The sequence below is a fragment of the Anolis sagrei genome, chromosome 2 (assembly GCF_037176765.1).
Source record: "Anolis sagrei isolate rAnoSag1 chromosome 2, rAnoSag1.mat, whole genome shotgun sequence".
Lineage (NCBI taxonomy): Eukaryota > Metazoa > Chordata > Lepidosauria > Squamata > Dactyloidae > Anolis > Anolis sagrei.
In genome coordinates this window covers 8,221,977-8,239,864 of record NC_090022.1, presented here as the reverse complement: position 1 = coordinate 8,239,864, position 17,888 = coordinate 8,221,977, and the positions used below count along the sequence as shown (strand labels likewise).

Sequence of the window (17,888 nt, the reverse complement as noted above, 5' to 3'; positions counted from 1 at the left end):
GAAATGATGTCGTGTTTTATGATTTAATTGATAATTGTATGTTATTATTGCTATGTTAGGTTCCTGTACATGAGGCATTAAATTTTGCCGTAATTTTGTTGGAAACCGCTTTGAGTGCCCCGCTGGCAGGAGAAAAGCAATATACAAGTGAGGCAAATAAATAAACAAGTATTTATCTGGTTTCCTTTTCAATTCCTGGAAGAGGAAGAACTTCCTGACTGTGAAAGCCGTTCAGCAGTGGAACTCTCTGCCCCGGAGTGTGGTGGAGGCTCCTTCTTTGGAAGCTTTTAAACAGAGGCTGGATGGCCATCTGTCAGGGGTGATTTGAATGCAGTATTCCTACTTCTTGGCATAATGGGGTTGGACTGGATGGCCCATGAGGTCTCTTCCAACTCTTTGATTCTATGATTCTAAGATTTGGTGTCCTAACCCTTTGGTTTTTAAAGAAGCAGCTCCAAGCAGAAAGCAACTGAGATGCACACCTTTTGGCCAGTGGCTTCCTCCGAATTCTAGCCTATAGCATTGGGGTGTCATTGGTGTCTCCCACCCAAGCACTAACGAGAGCGACTCCTTCTTAGTTTCCAAGGGCACAAAGTGTCCTGGTGCCTTTAAGGCAGTGTCCCAATTTCTAGACTTTCAGATGTTTTGGACAATGGTCTGTTCTAGCAGCCAAACCCAATTATAAACAAATACATAGTAGCTTTTCATGCAGCAGCCTTCATACTGGAGCTCCCTCACAAGGCTTCCCTTACACAGAAATTTTACCTCACACAAACTGGGTACTTCCTCACTGAGGCAAACTAACTCTAACAGGCCTTGGCCTACGGGCTCTCCTCAGGACAACACTAGCTTTGGCCAACTGACTCTAAGAGGCTTCGGCCTGCTCACTCCTCAGAACGGTACAGGCTTTGGCCAACTGACTCAAACAGGCTTCGGCCTGCTCAGTCTACTCAGGATCCTAGGTTTTGCCCAATGACTAACAGGCTTTGGCCTGCTCACTCGCCTAAAGACAACACTAGCTTTGGTCACTGACTCTAAAAGGCTTTAGCCTACTCAATCTCCTCAGGACGACACTAGCTTTGGCCCACTGATTCTAATAGGCTTTGGCCTGCTCAGTCTCCTCGGCACAACACTAGCTTTGGCCCGCTGACTCTAACAGGCTTTGGCCTGCTCACTCTCCTCAGAACGACACTAGCTTTGGCCCGCTGACTCTATCAGGCTTCAGTCTGCTCACTCTCCTCAGGACAACACTAGCTTTGGCCCAGTGACTAACAGGCTTTGGGCCTGCTCACTTGCCTAAAGACAACACTAGCTTTGGCCTCTGACTCTAAAAGGCTTCAGCCTGCTCACTCGCCTAAAGACGACACAATCTTTGGCTCACAGACTCTTAACAGGCTTCGGCCTGCTCACTCTCCTCAGGGCGACACTAGCTTTGGCCCACTAAGTCTAACTGCATTTGGCCTTTTAACTCAGTGTTTGATTCACACTTTTGTTTTGTTATATTAATTTTCAAAATTCCTGGCATTATAGTCCAAACATCCAGAGGACTTCAGTTTGGGAACGGCTGCTTTGTGTTCTTCGAACCCTCTCCTGTTCCTGGGAAAATGCCTTGAAAGCAGCCTCTCCCCATGTCTTCCAGAGGGAAGTTTTGCTAGTTGACTTCCAAAGAGTTAAAGCTAAACATGTGGATTCCTAGAGAGTAAGTGAGTGGCCAATCAGAAGCCTCCTGCAGGCCAGGCCCCTCCTCTTCTGGCCATGTGGAACTCTTCCTGGAGGAGGAGGAGGAGTGGCTGGGAGAGCCTTGGGAGAGAGAGAGTGCCTTCCTTCCTTCCTTCCCAGGGGGAGGGGGCCATGGCTCTCCTGCTGCCCAGGTTGGAGCCTGGCTGGAAGGAGAGGCCGCAGGAGGGAAGCCAGCCCGGTGGTGCATCTTCAGGCCCAGCACAGCCAAGCCAGGACCCTCCGCCTGCCTCTCCTGCTGCTGGGAATGGAGGGCAGTGGTGGGGAGGAGGAGGAGGAGGAAGCCTTCTGGTGGGGAAGGAGGAGGAGGAGGAGGGGGGGGGCTGCGAAGGGGAGAGCCCCCACCACCTTCAGGGGCAGAGCGCCAGAGCTTCAGGCAGTTCACCTACCAGGAGGCCTTGGGGCCCCGAGAGGCCTGCAGCCGCCTCCACTCTCTCTGCCGCCTGTGGCTGAAGCCCCAGCGACACTCCAAGGCGGAGATGCTGGACCTGGTCATCCTGGAGCAGTTCCTGACCGTCCTTCCGGCCGAGATGGAGCGCTGGGTCAGGGAATGTGGGGCAGAGACCAGCTCCCAGGCCGTGGCCTTGGCTGAAGGCTTCCTCCTGAGTCGAGACCAAGAGGAGAAGGAGAAGGTACAACACGCTTTCAAAGAGTGTGTGATGAAGGGAGCCATACTCTAGCTCCATGCAGTTTTGCCTGCATCATTAGGAGTGTAGTGCCTAGGGGTGCAAGCTGCATTGGATGTTGGATGGCTTTAAATGACAGCACCGCCAACTCACTGCAAACCAATCTTCAAATTGTGCTTAACTACTCCCCTCTTTCCCTATTTTCTGATCATTTGTATCTGTATCCCTTTGGTGTTTTTTCAGATGTCGGACTTGTGTGCAGAAGTGTCTTCCGCCTTGGAAAGGCCTCCCTCCACCTCCAGCCAGATGCCGGATTGTGCAGGACAAAGGGAACCTCCCAGCTCCACAAGTAAGGACCCAGCGACACTTGGTGGCTCGACTCCACTCTTTTGGGGTCTTTGTGGCTCAATGAACATATATATGTTTGAAAGGTATCCAAGTCCGTTTGGATACACAGATTCACCTGAACATGAGGAAATAATACAATCAAGCAGCTTAAAAGGCAATGCAGTTTTGCCTGCATCATTGGGAGTGTAGTGCCTAGAGATGCGAGCTGTGTTGGATGGTGGCTGGCTTTACATGGCAGCACCGCCAACTCACTACAAACCAATCTTCAAGTTGTGCTTAACTACCTTTTTTTGAACATCGGGCCTGCTCAACATCCATTCAGTCAGTCTTCCAAAGCAAATTCAGCCCTGCGATAATGTGCAGTGACTTTGAGTCCACTGACATATACTGTGGGTGTGCTGTGGCCGTTCATCTTCTCCACTGCTGTTGCCTGCTCCCAATCTGCTCCCATTGCCACTACTCATAGGCAGCCACAGAAGAAGTCTGGCTGCAAACCTAAACATCCCTTATTTGTCCACAATCACGTCCTTTAAAAAACAAAGTAAATAAAATAACAGCAGGGCTCTGTGGCTGAGCTTGGCCAAAGGAGACCACAGTGGTCATTGGTCTGGACATCATAAATCCCTACGAGGGGCAGCTTAGGGAGCCATGTATGGTCAGCCTGGAGAAGAGCAGGTTAAGAGGGCAATATGTTGAAAGGACATCTGTCATATTGCTATACATATTGCTATGCTATTCTCATGATGATAATAGAATAGCATACATATTGCTAGTTTTGAGTGCCGGATGGGAGAGAAAGCCTGTCAGTATTCAGTACAGTTTTCTCTCCCCAATATCTACCAAAAAAAAGCAGAAGGAGGTGGGAATAAATTACTCAAGGAGCCCAATGGGGATCAGGGTGTATAAAAGGGCCGAAGTCTCCAGGCCAGAGGTTGTTGCTGATGTCAACTGCTCTCAAAGTGGCTTTGACTAATGAATGAAAGGCCACAAGGTACCCTTTTCTATGAATGGTTGTGAAAGCTGCATAGTGGAGAAAGCTGATTTGAAATGTGCTGGAGGAGAGTTTGGTGAATGCCACTGTCAAAAAAAAAAGCAAATACACGGGTCCTAGAGAAAATCAAGCTTTATTTCCTCCTAGAAGTCAAAATGACTGAACTGATGTTGTAATGTGGCCATATCATGATTACACAGGGCTCACTAGGAAAGACAATAAGTCTTAGTAAGAGAGAAGGCAGAAGGAAAAGAGAGAGATTGAATTACAGGGGGATGGACTCCACCAAGGGAACCCTGGCTGTCCTGAATCTCCAAGACATGAACAGACCTGGCTTGGAGGTCCCTCATTCATAGAATCTCCATCAGTCAAAGTTGGCCTGAAGGCACTTGCCAACAGCAACAACAATGCCTTCTCACCCCCAACCTTGTTCAGGTCTTGCCTTCCATGATTGAATTATAGAATCATAAAATAATAGGGCCATCACAGCTCCCTGCCATGCAGTAATACATATTCAAAGCACTCCTAATGGATGGCCATCCAGTCTCTGTTTGAAAACTTCCAGAAAAAGAGACTCCACCACACTCTCAAGTCGCAGCATACTCCATTCTTGAACAGCTCTTACCATTAGGAAGATGGTACTATAAGAAATGGAGACCATGGCCATACACCCTTGCCTTTTCTCTTCCTACAGGAGGTGAATCAGAACCAACACATATTGGCTTACCTCTTCCTTCCGATGTACCCAGCACAAATTCTGTGACACCAGATCAGGTAGGTGAGAGAATCCCTGATGGGCCAAGAAGGGTTCAAGCTTCCAGCACCCTCTTCGCATTGCTATTTCCCCCTCTTTCCACCCAAGATGCATGCAGCAAAGTCCCTGTTTTCCTAGTTCCAACAGACCTCACTACCTCTGAGGATGCTTGCCATAGATGCAGGCGAAACGTCAGGAGAAAATGCCTTTAGAACGTGGCCATATAGCCCGAAAAAACCTACAACAATCCCTGTGTAAATATGGACATCTATATCAGTCACCAGAAGCGGGTTTTCTGGCTGGAGTCAGCGTGTCCTACTTACCAATCATGTTTCTCTGTCCAGGTGACCTTCCAAGAGGTGGCCGTGTCCTTCAGTGAGGAGGAGTGGGCCCTGCTGAATCCGGACCAAAGGGCCTTGCATCAGGAGGTCATGGAGGAAAATCTGGAGACGGTGTCCTCTTTAAGTAAGGCTCCCTCTTATATAAGGAAATATTAGTCACAACATGACATAGCCACATAATGCCACTTAAAGGAGCGGGGGTGGGGGTGGGGGGAGGACTCACCAGGATTGGCATAGGTTCACAGCAGGATGAAATAATATTAAATGTAGCACTCAAATATAGCATCTCTCTATACGTCCGACATGATGTGGAGGAGGGCAGAAACTCCCAGGTGTCATTTTTGAAATCAACATTGTGTTGAAAGAGGTTGAAATGAAACTGGTTCTTTCTGTCATTTTGTACAGCAGGTGTCATTTTTTCCATTGTTCTTGTTGTCATCGTTGTGTACGTTAAAAGTCATTTCCATTTTATTCCAAGCCTTAGACAAACCTATCACAGAGTTTCCAGGGGCTGATATTGTGTGACTCGCCCAAGGTCACCCAATAGGTCTCCATGACTGAGCAGGGAATCGAATATTTTGGGAAATCATATCCTTTTGAAATGCAAAACCTTTTGGAAATTATAACCTTTTTGAGATCATAACATTTTGTAAAACAAGAATCTCCATAGCCATTTGGAAGCGTGACCCTTTTTGGAGATTAATTGGCATTCGCACTGTTTGGAGTCATCATAAAGTATGATCTTCCCAAGTAGAGTGAAAAACTCGCTTGAGTCAGTCTTCTCCTTAGTGATAAATATCCAGTAGTATCCCTGCAAGCCAATTTAGGTTTCTCAGTTGTGAGACTGTTATCCCTGGCGATCTCTTTGAACTGTTAGGAACAAAGATATGCCAATGAATAAAATATATAGCAGATCTTCTGAAGTGTTATTTCTGTTGCCCAAAAACATCTACTCTCCCATAAAATATATTGCTTTTAAATCATGCTCTCAAGAGGACAAAAATAAGTAGTCTTTGTTAAAAGTTAGCATAGTTGATTTACTTCCAAACTTCATGTATTCAGCATACAGGTACATTGCTTATTGGCTCAAAGTTTAAATCGTTGTGTCTTTTAAGCATTCATTTTGTTTCAGTCTCTTCTCTGTTGCATATAGAACACTTTTTTCAGTTTAATACATTACTGAACACTGACTCAATATAAACTGACTACTCTCTGCAGCATACTATACTCAACTGCATACTATCGCTAAACTATATACTGAAGCATACTACATACTAACTCAAAGAGAAGCATCCTGACTTCAAAATGGAGTCTCACTCTGAATAGTCCAGATCTGGTCACATGGTCTGTAGTCCCTCCCACAACCTCAAACAACATAAAGGGAAAACTGCATAGCAATATATACATACAATACAGCAAGCAATCACAATTTATATACATAACAAATAACTAGCATAGAAGTCAGAGAAGCATACTGACTCAGTCTCACATGGTCTGTAGTCCCTCCCACAACCGCAAACAACGTAGAGTTAAAGGAAAAACTGCATACCAATATATACATACAATATAGTAAGCAATCTCAATTATATACGTAACAAATAACTAGTATAGGAGGCTTGTAGAAGGTTGCTATATCCAACAAATATAGTGTCTAGAAGAGCCATCACCCAATGTTCAAACCACTCCAAATGAGAGGTCATCCATTTTTTCCCTAAAGCTCATCTATTGGCAATCACACAACAACAAACAACCCCCCCCCCCCCAAATACCTTTTTAGACTGCAATCCTTCAGAGTTGTCACAAAATATGTGGAGCATCCTGTTTCTGGGTCAACAAGAACTCCTTGGTTAGTAATTTGGTTTATTATTGGAAATACCATTCTCAAAAACGCAAAAATAGGTGCTCCCTTTATCACAGTTAGTCAGATCAATTGGTAACTACAGCATGTGTCCTGTATATTCATATCCGTGGTTTCATCCACCGGAGCCTTGGGGAAAGTGGTATTTTCTATGTGATTTTATGATTTGCTACCCCTGGAAGTTAGCATGCAGTCTTGCTTAAGAGGGTACATCCAGGTCTAATAGTTGGAAGTTACATGAAAGTAGATTTTGAAATAACAGTAGAAGAAAACTCTTGAAGTGAGAGAAGTTCAGCAATTCCCTAATTGCTGGTGAGCACTTTAATGATATCTGTTAATATTTTGTTTTTTAAATACATGTTCTCATTTTCTTTGTTGTCAAGCAAATCACAGACAAGGGGAATCATCTCAAAACCAGGACTGTGGAAAGCAAGCAACGTCCACTAAGAGGAAGCCCTTCAAGTGCTTGGAGTGGGGAAAAAGTTTCCGTCAGAAGAAAAGCATTGCTAATCATCAAGAAACTCACACCAGAGAGAAAGAGTTCAAATGCTTGGAGTGTGGAAAGTCTTTTATTCGGAAGGGACATCTCACTTCTCATCAAACAATTCACTCAGAGAAACCCTTTAAATGCTTAGAGTGTGGAAAGAGTTTCACACATAAATTAAGCCTCACCTATCATCAATCAGTCCATTCTGGGCAGAAGCCATTTAAATGCTTGGAGTGTGGAAAGCATTTCACTCATAAGATAAGCCTCACCTATCATCACGGAGTCCATTCTGGGAAGAAGCCATTTAAATGCTTGGAGTGTGGAAAGAGTTTCACTCGTAAGTTAAGCCTCACCTATCATCAAGCTACCCATTCTGGGGACAAGCCATTTAAATGCTTGGAGTGTGGGAAGGGCTTCATTCAGAAGAAACGCCTGACTTATCACAAAGCAACTCATACTGGGGAGAAACCCTTTAAATGCTTGGAGTGTGGAAAGAGTTTCACTCGTAAGTTAAGCCTCACCTATCATCAAGCAGTCCATTCAGGGGAGAAGCCATTTAAATGCTTGGAGTGTGGAAAGGGCTTTACTCACAAGATAAGACTCACCTATCATCAAGCTACTCATACTGGGGAGAAGCCATTTAAATGTTTGGAGTGTGGAAAGAGTTTCACTCAGAAGGCAAACCTCACCTGTCATCAAGCTACTCATACTGAGGAGAAGCCATTTAAGTGTTTCGACTGTGGGAAGTCTTTTACTCAGAAGATAGGCCTCACCTATCATCAAGCTACTCATACTGGGGAGAAGCCATTTCAATGCTTGGAGTGTGGGAAGGGCTTCATTCAGAAGATACATCTGACTACTCATCAAGCTATTCATACTGAGGAGAAACCCTTTAAATGCTTGGAGTGTGGAAAGAGTTTCTCTCTGAAGACAAGCCTCACCTATCATCAAACTACTCATACTGGAGAGAAGCCATTTAATTGCTTGGAGTGTGGAAAGGGTTTCATTCAGAAGATACATCTGACTACTCATCAAGCTACTCATACTGGGGAGAAGCCATTTAAATGCTTGGAGTGTGGGAAAAGTTTCACTCAGAAGACAAGCCTCACCTATCATCAAGCTACTCATACTGGGAAGAAGCCATTTAAATGCTTGGAATGTGGGAAGGACTTCATTCAGAAGACACACTTGATTTACCATCAAATTACTCATTCTGGGGAGAAGCCATTTAAATGCTTGGAGTGTGGGAAGTCTTTTATTCTGATGACACATCTCACTTCTCATCAAACAATTCACTCAGGGAAGAAGCCATTTAAATGCTTGGAGTGTGGGAAGTCTTTTAATCTGAAGGGAAATCTCACTACTCATCAAACAATTCACTCAAGGGATAAGCCATTTAAATGCTTGCAGTGTGGAAAGAGTTTCACTCAGAAGGGAAGACTCAGCTATCATCAAGCTACTCATACTGGCAAGAAGCCATTTAAATGCTTGGAGTGTGGGAAGTCTTTTATTCTGAAGGAACAGCTCACTTCCCATCAAACAATTCACTCGGGAGAGAAGCCATTTAAATGCTTGGAGTGTGGAAAAAGTTTCACTCATAAGAAAAGCTTCACCTATCATCAAGCTACTCATACTGGGGAGAAGTCATTTAAATGCTTGGAGTGTGGAAAGGGCTTCTTTCAAAAGAGACATCTGACTTATCATCAAGGAATTCATACTGGAGAGAAGCCATTTAAATGCTTGGAGTGTGGAAAGAGCTTCACTCATAAGAAAAGCTTCACCTATCATCAAGCTACTCATACTGGGGAGAAGCCGTTTAAATGCTTGGAATGTGGAAAGTGCTTCATTCAGAAGACACATCTGACTTATCATAAAGCTATTCATACTGGGGAGAAACCCTTTAAATGCTTGGAGTGTGGAAAGAGTTACACTCACAAGATAAGCCTCACCTATCATCAAGGTACTCATACTAAGGAGAAGCCATTTAAATGCTTGGAGTGTGGGAAGGGCTTTGCACGGAAGGCAAAGCTCACAGAACACCAAAGAATTCACACTGGGGAAAAACCCTTTCAGTGCTTGGAGTGTGAAAGCTCTTTTGCAGGAAAAAGATACCTCATTGCTCATCAAGCAACACACTCTGGGGAAAAGCCATTCAAATGCTTGGAGTGTGGGAAGGGCTTTGTATGGAAGGCAAGGCTTGCAGAACACCAAAGAATCCACACTGGGGAGAAACCCTTTAAATGCTTGGAGTGTGGGAAGGGCTTCACACAGAAGGCACACCTCACAGAACACCAAGGAATCCACACTGGGGAAAAACCTTTTCAATGTTTGGTGTGCAAAAATTCTTTTACAACAAAAAAATGCCTCATTGCTCATCAAGCAACACACTCTGGGGAAAAGCCATTCAAATGCTTGGAGTGTGGGAAGGGCTTCATATGGAAGGCAGGGCTCACAGAACACCAAAGAATCCACACTGGAGAGAAACCCTTTAGATGCTTGGAGTGTGGGAAGGGCTTCATATGGAAGGCACACCTCACAGAACACCAAAGAATCCACACTGGGGAAAAACCCTTTAAATGCTTGGATTGTGGGAAGGGCTTCGCTCGGAAGACACACCTCACAGAACATCAAAGAATCCACACCGGGGAAACCCCATTTCAATGCCTGGAGTGTGGAAGAAGTTTCAAACAGAAGAGTAGCTTACGGCGTCATCAAGTGAAACACATGGGGGAGAGAACCCTTTAAATGCCCGGAGTGCGGAAAGAGGTTTTGCCAGTAGAAACACCTCCCTACTTTTCCCTCATCCAAACCATGAGGAGACTGAACTTCTGCAAGAGATGTCTTTAAAATAGTATTTCTTTGTTGTTGTTTTTCGGGAATGTCTGGAATTTTTTTAAAAGAGTTCCTGAAAATAAGAGAAGACAAAAGAAGTTTCAGGCTGGACAAGACTCATGGCCAGGAATATGAAGGAACTAGCGGAAGTCATTTCGGAACCATTGGCAACCATCTTTGAGAGTTCTTGGAGAACGGGAGAAGTTCCAGCAGATTGGAGGAGGGCCAATGTGGTCCCAATCTTCAAGAAGGGAAAAAAGGATGACCCAAACAACTACAGTCCGGTCAGCCTCACGTCGATACCGGGCAAGATTCTGGAAAACATTGTTAAGGAAGCGGTCTGCAAACACTTAGAAACAAATGCAGTCATCGCTAATAGTCAACATGGATTTATCAAAAACAAGTCATGCCAGACTAATCTGATCTCTTTCTTCGATAGAGCTACAAGCTGGGTAGATGCGGGGAATGCCGTGGATGTAGCGTACCTGGATTTCAGTAAGGCCTTCGACAAGGTCCCCCATGACCTTCTGGCAAGGAAACTAGTCCAATGTGGGCTAGGCAAAACTACGGTGAGGTGGATCTGTAATTGGTTAAGTGGACGAACACAGAGAGTGCTCACTAATGCTTCCTCTTCATCTTGGAAAGAAGTGACGAGCGGAGTGCCGCAGGGTTCCGTCCTGGGCCCGGTCCTGTTCAACATCTTTATTAATGACTTAGATGAAGGGCTAGAAGGCATGATCATCAAGTTTGCAGACGACACCAAATTGGGAGGGATAGCCAATAGTCCAGAGGACAGGAGCAGAATTCAAAACGATCTTGACAGATTAGAGAGATGGGCCAAAACTAACAAAATGAAGTTCAACAGTGACAAATGCAAGATACTCCACTTTGGCAGAAAAAATGTAATGCAAAGATACAGAATGGGGGACGCCTGGCTCGAGAGCAGTACGTGTGAAAAAGATCTTGGAGTCCTCGTGGACAACAAGTTAAACATGAGCCAACAATGTGATGTGGCGGCAAAAAAAGCCAATGGGATTTTGGCCTGCATCAATAGGAGCACAGTGTCTAGATCTAAGGAAGTAATGCTACCCCTCTATTCTGCTTTGGTTAGACCACATCTGGAATATTGTGTCCAATTCTGGGCACCACAATTCAAGAGAGATATTGACAAGCTGGAATGTGTCCAGAGGAGGGCGACTAAAATGATCAAGGGTCTGGAGAACAAGCCCTATGAGGAGCGGCTTAGGGAACTGGGCATGTTTAGCCTGAAGAAGAGAAGGCTGAGAGGAGATATGATAGCCATGTATAAATATGTGAGAGGAAGCCACAGGGAGGAGGGAGCAAGCTTGTTTTCTGCTTCCTTGGAGAGTAGGACGCGGAACAATGGCTTCAAACTACAAGAGAGGAGATTCCATCTGAACATTAGGAAGAACTTCCTGACTGTGAGAGCCGTTCAGCAGTGGAACTCTCTGCCCCGGAGTGTGGTGGAGGCTCCTTCTTTGGAAGCTTTTAAGCAGAGGCTGGATGGCCATTTGTCAGGGGTGATTTGAATGCAATATTCCTGCTTCTTGGCAGAATGGGGTTGGACTGGATGGCCCATGAGGTCTCTTCCAACTCTTTGATTCTATGATTCTATGAATATGAAGTATGTGTTCGGACACCACTTTTTCTCTTCACAAAGGAGACCAAAGCAACCGTCGTCTTTGCTCTTCTTCGATGAGCATGGCAAGATGTCTGCTGTGGGTTAGACGGATAGCTAGGCCCTTTTCACTGTTCTTTGGGTAAAGTCTTCTATAATTTAAGCTTGACTCTGTTCCCGAATTGCTTAAGCTGAGTCGCTCTATTGCTGGCAACAGGAGCTTCTCATTTGCTGAACTGCTGCTACAGCTATTGCTGCAGATTTACCTTATTAAATGCTTTCTCTCCAGCACTCTAAAGTGGGTGAAATATATATCTCAAGCAACTTATATATTCAGGTTTTAATAAAAACATTTTGAGTTAGGTTTTCTTTGTGGAAGAATATGATGCAGAAATAACTAATCTGGCTTGAACGAGATAATAATGCAAATATGTTTGAATGGGGTTTTAACCTTTTAATACTGTTTCCGTCTAATTCTGTTTCAGTATTTGTATATATATATTTTAATGGTGTGCTAACACTTTTATGTTAAGCTGCTTTTGAGTCCCCATTCAGGGGAGATAAAGCAGGGTATCAAAATTTTTAATAATAATAATAATAATAATAATAATAATAATAATAATAATGAAGTGCCTAAAGACCTTGGCCTGTACTTAAACACACTCAGCGCCGAAAAAATTACCACCTGTCAGCTGCAAAAGGCCACCCTACAGTGATCTGCATGCATTATTTGCTGATACATCACATAGTCCTAGACACATGTGATCAAATACAACAACCAGCATAGTGATCTTGTTTTCTGTGTACTAATCTTGTTGTGTTTCAAACAATAATAATAAATAACTAAAGTGTGTTGAAGTATACCTTACTGATTCCTCCATTCCATTTTTTTCCTTTCCCCCCTATCTGTCAATATAGACCACACCCACCCTATTCTAACACAAACAGTATACATACTTGTGAAGAGAAGATCTTTGAGTATTCCACCAAATCCTTCCTCAATAGCCTTTAAAACAGTAGTTCTCAACCTGTGGGTCCCCAGGCGTTTTGGCCTACAACTCCCAGAAATCCCAGCCATTTTACCACCTGTTAGGATTTCGAGGAGTTGAAGGCCAAAATATCTGGGGACCCACAGGTTGTGAACCACTGCTTTACAGTTAATACCAACCACAATTAAATAATCAGGCTGTTTGAAGAGCAAGTAAATTGAGACCATGCTGAGAAGAAAAGTAATAGAAAACAGAGGAAAATTACAAATAATTGACAAAAGCGTAGTTGAACTCATCCTATACTTTTGGACAGTCTTTCCTAATATGACCATTTCTATCTGCCCTTCTCTTCCAAATTTGACATCTTCAGTCTTTACAACCTAAGGTTCTTCAAAAGCAACCGGTCTGCTTAGACTACAGCTGTGATTCTACATGGGGGCCTCCCAAAAGTCACCGTGTTTCCTTTCTTTATGTATAACTTTCTTTATGTAATTAACCCTGAAAATGTATATGTTCAAAGAAAGGCCACCAAAATGGTCAATTCTATCAACCAAACCTGATTAGATTTGCTTGTAGTTCCTTTTTGCAGCTGTGAGATTTGGGGGCTAAAGTCTAGGGCCCCAGCAAGCATAGATTACTGCAACACATTCTACGTAGGGTTGATTTTGCAGATTGTTTCGAACCTTTAAGTGGTTCAATGGGCAGCAACCACATTGCTCACTAGAGCATACAACTCCTCTTTAGCCTATAAAGCTCTAGATGCTCAGGACGGCACTAGCTTTGGCCCGCTCACTCTCCACAGGACGACACTAGCTTTGGCCCACTGACTCTAACAAGCTCCGGCCTACTCACTCTCCTCAGGACACTACTTTGGCCCATTGACTAACAGGCTTCGGCCTGCTCACTCTCATCAGAACGACACTAGCTTTGGCCCACTGACTCTAACAGGCTTCGGCCTGTTCACTCTCCTCAGATCGACATTAGGTTTAGCCTAGTGACTCTAACAGGCTTTGGCCTGCTCACTCTCCTCAGGATGACACTAGCTTTGGCCCATTGACTCTAACAGACTTTGGCCTGTTCACTCTCCTCAGATCGACATTAGGTTTAGCCTAGTGACTCCTCAGGATGACACTAGCTTTAGCCTACTCACTAACAGGCTTTGGCCTGCTCACTCTCATCAGAACGACACTAGCTTTGGCCCACTGACTAACAGGTTTCGGCCTGCTCACTCTCCACAAGATGACACTAGCTTTGGCCTACTCACTAACAGGCTTCGGCCTGCTCACTCTCATCAGAACTACACTAGCTTTGGCCCACTGACTCTAACAGGCTTTGACCTGCTCACACTCCTCAGGACGACACTAGCTTTGGCCCACTGACTCTAACAGGCTTCGGCCTACTAACTCTTTCGGTGTTTGATTCACTTTTCTTTTGTTATATTAATTTTTTAATATTTCTGGCATTATAGTTCAAAGTGCTGCATAGAGTATTAGAACCCTCTCCTATTCCTGGATAAATGCCTTGAAAGCAGCCTCTCCCCATGTCTTCCAGAGAGAGAATTTGCTAGTTGGCTTCCAAAGAGTTAAAGCAAAACATGTGGATTCCTAGAGAGTAAGTGAGTGGCCAATCAGAGGCCTCCTGAAGGCCAGGCCCCTCCTCTTCTGGCCATGTGGAACTCTTCCTGGAGGAGGAGGAGGAGTGGCTGGGAGAGCCTTGGGAGGTTTCCTGACTTGGGGAGAGAGAGAGTGCCCTCCTTCCTTCCTTCCTTCCTTCCTTCCTTCCTTCCTTCCTTCCTTCCTTCCTTCCTTCCTTCCTTCCTTCCTTCCTTCCTTCCCAGGGGGAGGGGGCCATGGCTCTCCTGCTGCCCAGGTTGGAGCCTGGCTGCCAGGAGAGGCCGCAGGAGGGAAGCCAGCCCGGTGGTGCATCTTCAGGCCCAGCAGAGCCAAGCCAGGACCCTCCGCCTGCCTCTCCTGCTGCTGGGAATGGAGGGCAGTGGTGGGGAGGAGGAGGAGGAGGAAGCCTTCTGGTGGGGAAGGAGGAGGAGGGGGGGCTGCGAAGGGGAGAGCCCCCACCACCTTCAGGGGCAGAGCGCCAGAGCTTCAGGCAGTTCACCTACCAGGAGGCCTTGGGGCCCCGAGAGGTGTGCAGCCGCCTCCACTCTCTCTGCCGCCTGTGGCTGAAGCCCCAGCGACACTCCAAGGCAGAGATGCTGGACCTGGTCATCCTGGAGCAGTTCCTGGCCGTCCTTCCTGCCGAGATGGAGCGCTGGGTCAGGGAATGTGGGGCAGAGACCAGCTTCCAGGCCGTGGCCTTGGCGGAGGGATTCCTCCTGAGTCGGGCCCAAGAGGAGAAGGAGGAGGAACAACAGGTGAGAGAGGGAAGATCATCCCCACGCTTCCAAAGAGCCAGGAACACTTGTCATGAAGGGAGCCAAACTCCAGATCCCTCCCTCCCCTCTGTCCCTTGTTTTCTAATTATTTCTACTTGTGTGTCTTTGGTGTTTTTTCAGATGTCGGACTTGTGTGCAGAAGTGTCTTCCGCCTTGGAAAGGCCTCCCTCCACCTCCAGCCGGATGCCGGATTGTGCAGGACAAAGGGACCCTCCCAGCTCCACAAGTACAGACCCAGTGACACTTGGGTGGCTCGACTCCACTCCTTTTCAGTCTCTGTGGCTCAATGAATGTATATCTGTATGAAAGGGATCCAGGTCCATTTGGATACACAGATTTATTTATTTACAGTTCTTATATTCCGCCCTTCTCACCCCGCAGGGGACTCAGGGCGGATTACAGTAAACACATATATGGCAAACATTCAATGCCAGTTTGACAAACAACATTTAACAGACAAAGGCTATTTAACTTTTTTTCTGGCCGCCAGGGGAGCTGCTGCTTTTCATCGTCCATCAACGACACTGATGAAGTTCTTCCGCATTCCACATTCCCCGGAGTCTTCTTTCTTTATGGCCTCATAAATTAGTTAAATTTAGCCTCCCACACAAGGTGGTACCTTATTTTCCTACTTGACAGATGCAACTGTCTTTTGGGTTGCAAAGGTCGACAATGGGCTACACCAGGGGTCCCCAAACTTTTTCAACAGGGGGCCAGATTACTGACCCTCAGACCGTTGGAGGGCCGGACCATCGTGCGGGCCGGGCAAAGGAGGCGGCACAGTGCAACTTACCTACCTCGCGCTGCCCATCATGAAAGCCTGGCCTCGCGCAAAGCCCCTCGCCGCTTGCAAGGCCCAATCCCCTCACTTGCCTCATGCTGCCCGTCAGGCCTGGCAAGCAATGCAGGTGGCAAGGACTTCATGCGAGAACAGGAAGTGCAGTGTAGCCTCCCTTGCCTCAGATAACCCAGTTGAAAGCTGATATGGTGGGATTTTCTGCCTTGATATTCCGGGATATAGAGATGTGTGGACCCGGGTGCTCTTCCACACAGCTGTATAACCCAGAATATTAAGGCAGAAAATCCCACCATATCTGCTTTGAACTGGAATATATGGCAGTGTGGACTCAGATAACCCAGCTCAAAGCAGATATGGTGGTGGGATTTTCTGCCTTGGTATTCTGGGATATAGAGATGTGTGGATCTGGGTGCCCTTCCATATATCCCTGAATATTAAGTATCTGCTTTGAACTGGAATATATGGCAGTGTGGACTCAGATAACCCAGCTCAAAGCAGATATGGTGGGATTTTCTGCCTTGGTATACTGGGATATAGAGATGTGGGGACCTGGGTGCCCTTCCACACAGCTGTATAACCCTAAATATCAAGGCAGAAAATCCCACAATATCTGCTTTGAACTGGAATATATGGCAGTGTGGACTCAGATAACGCAGCTCAAAGCAGATATGGTGGTGGGATTTTCTGCCTTGGTATTCTGGGATATAGAGATGTGTGGATCTGGGTGCCCTTCCATACGTCTCTATATCCCTAAATATCAAGGCAGAAAATCCCACAATATCTGCTTTGAACTGGAATATATGGCAGTGTGGACTCAGATAACGCAGCTCAAAGCAGATATGGTGGTGGGATTTTCTGCCTTGGTATTCTGGGATATAGAAATGTGTGGATCTGGGTGCCCTTCCACACAGCTGTATAACCCTGAATATTAAGGCAGAAAATCCCACCATATCGGCTTTGAACTGGAATATATGGCAGTGTGGACGCAGATAACCCAGCTCAAAGCAGATATGGTGGTGGGATTTTCTGCCTTGGTATTCTGGGATATAGAGATGTGTGGATCTGGGTGCCCTTCCATACGTCTCTATATCCCTAAATATCAAGGCAGAAAATCCCACAATATCTGCTTTGAACTGGAATATATGGCAGTGTGGACTCAGATAACGCAGCTCAAAGCAGATATGGTGGTGGGATTTTCTGCCTTGGTATTCTGGGATATAGAAATGTGTGGATCTGGGTGCCCTTCCACACAGCTGTATAACCCTGAATATTAAGGCAGAAAATCCCACCATATCGGCTTTGAACTGGAATATATGGCAGTGTGGACTCAGATAACCCAGCTCAAAGCAGATATGGTGGTGGGATTTTCTGCCTTGGTATTCTGGGATATAGAAATGTGTGGATCTGGGTGCCCTTCCACACAGCTGTATAACCCTGAATATTATGGCAGAAAATCCCACCATATCGGCTTTGAACTGGAATATATGGCAGTGTGGACTCAGATAACCCAGCTCAAAGCAGATATGGTGGTGGGATTTTCTGCCTTGGTATTCTGGGATATAGAAATGTGTGGATCTGGGTGCCCTTCCACACAGCTGAATAACCCTGAATATTAAGGCAGAAAATCCCACCATATCGGCTTTGAACTGGAATATATGGCAGTGTGGACTCAGATAACCCAGCTCAAAGCAGATATGGTGGTGGGATTTTCTGCCTTGGTATTCTGGGATATAGAGATGTGTGGATCTGGGTGCCCTTCCATACGTCTCTATATCCCTAAATATCAAGGCAGAAAATCCCACAATATCTGCTTTGAACTGGAATATATGGCAGTGTGGACTCAGATAACGCAGCTCAAAGCAGATATGGTGGTGGGATTTTCTGCCTTGGTATTCTGGGATATAGAAATGTGTGGATCTGGGTGCCCTTCCATACGTCTCTATATCCCTGAATATTAAGGCAGAAAATCCCACCATATCTGCTTTGAACTGGAATATATGGCAGTGTGGACTCAGATAACGCAGCTCAAAGCAGATATGGTGGTGGGATTTTCTGCCTTGGTATTCTGGGATATAGAAATGTGTGGATCTGGGTGCCC

At 45.6% G+C, this 17,888-nt stretch overlaps 2 pseudogenes; both read left to right on the top strand.

Annotated features, from left to right (window-relative positions):
• Positions 1-1,657: 1,657 nt before the first annotated feature.
• Positions 1,658-10,509, top strand: LOC137096254 (zinc finger protein 585A-like; annotated as a pseudogene).
• A 3,630-nt stretch (positions 10,510-14,139) lies between these two features.
• The window catches only part of LOC132765976 (zinc finger protein 585A-like), a 55,442-nt pseudogene continuing 51,693 nt past the window's right edge, over positions 14,140-17,888 (top strand).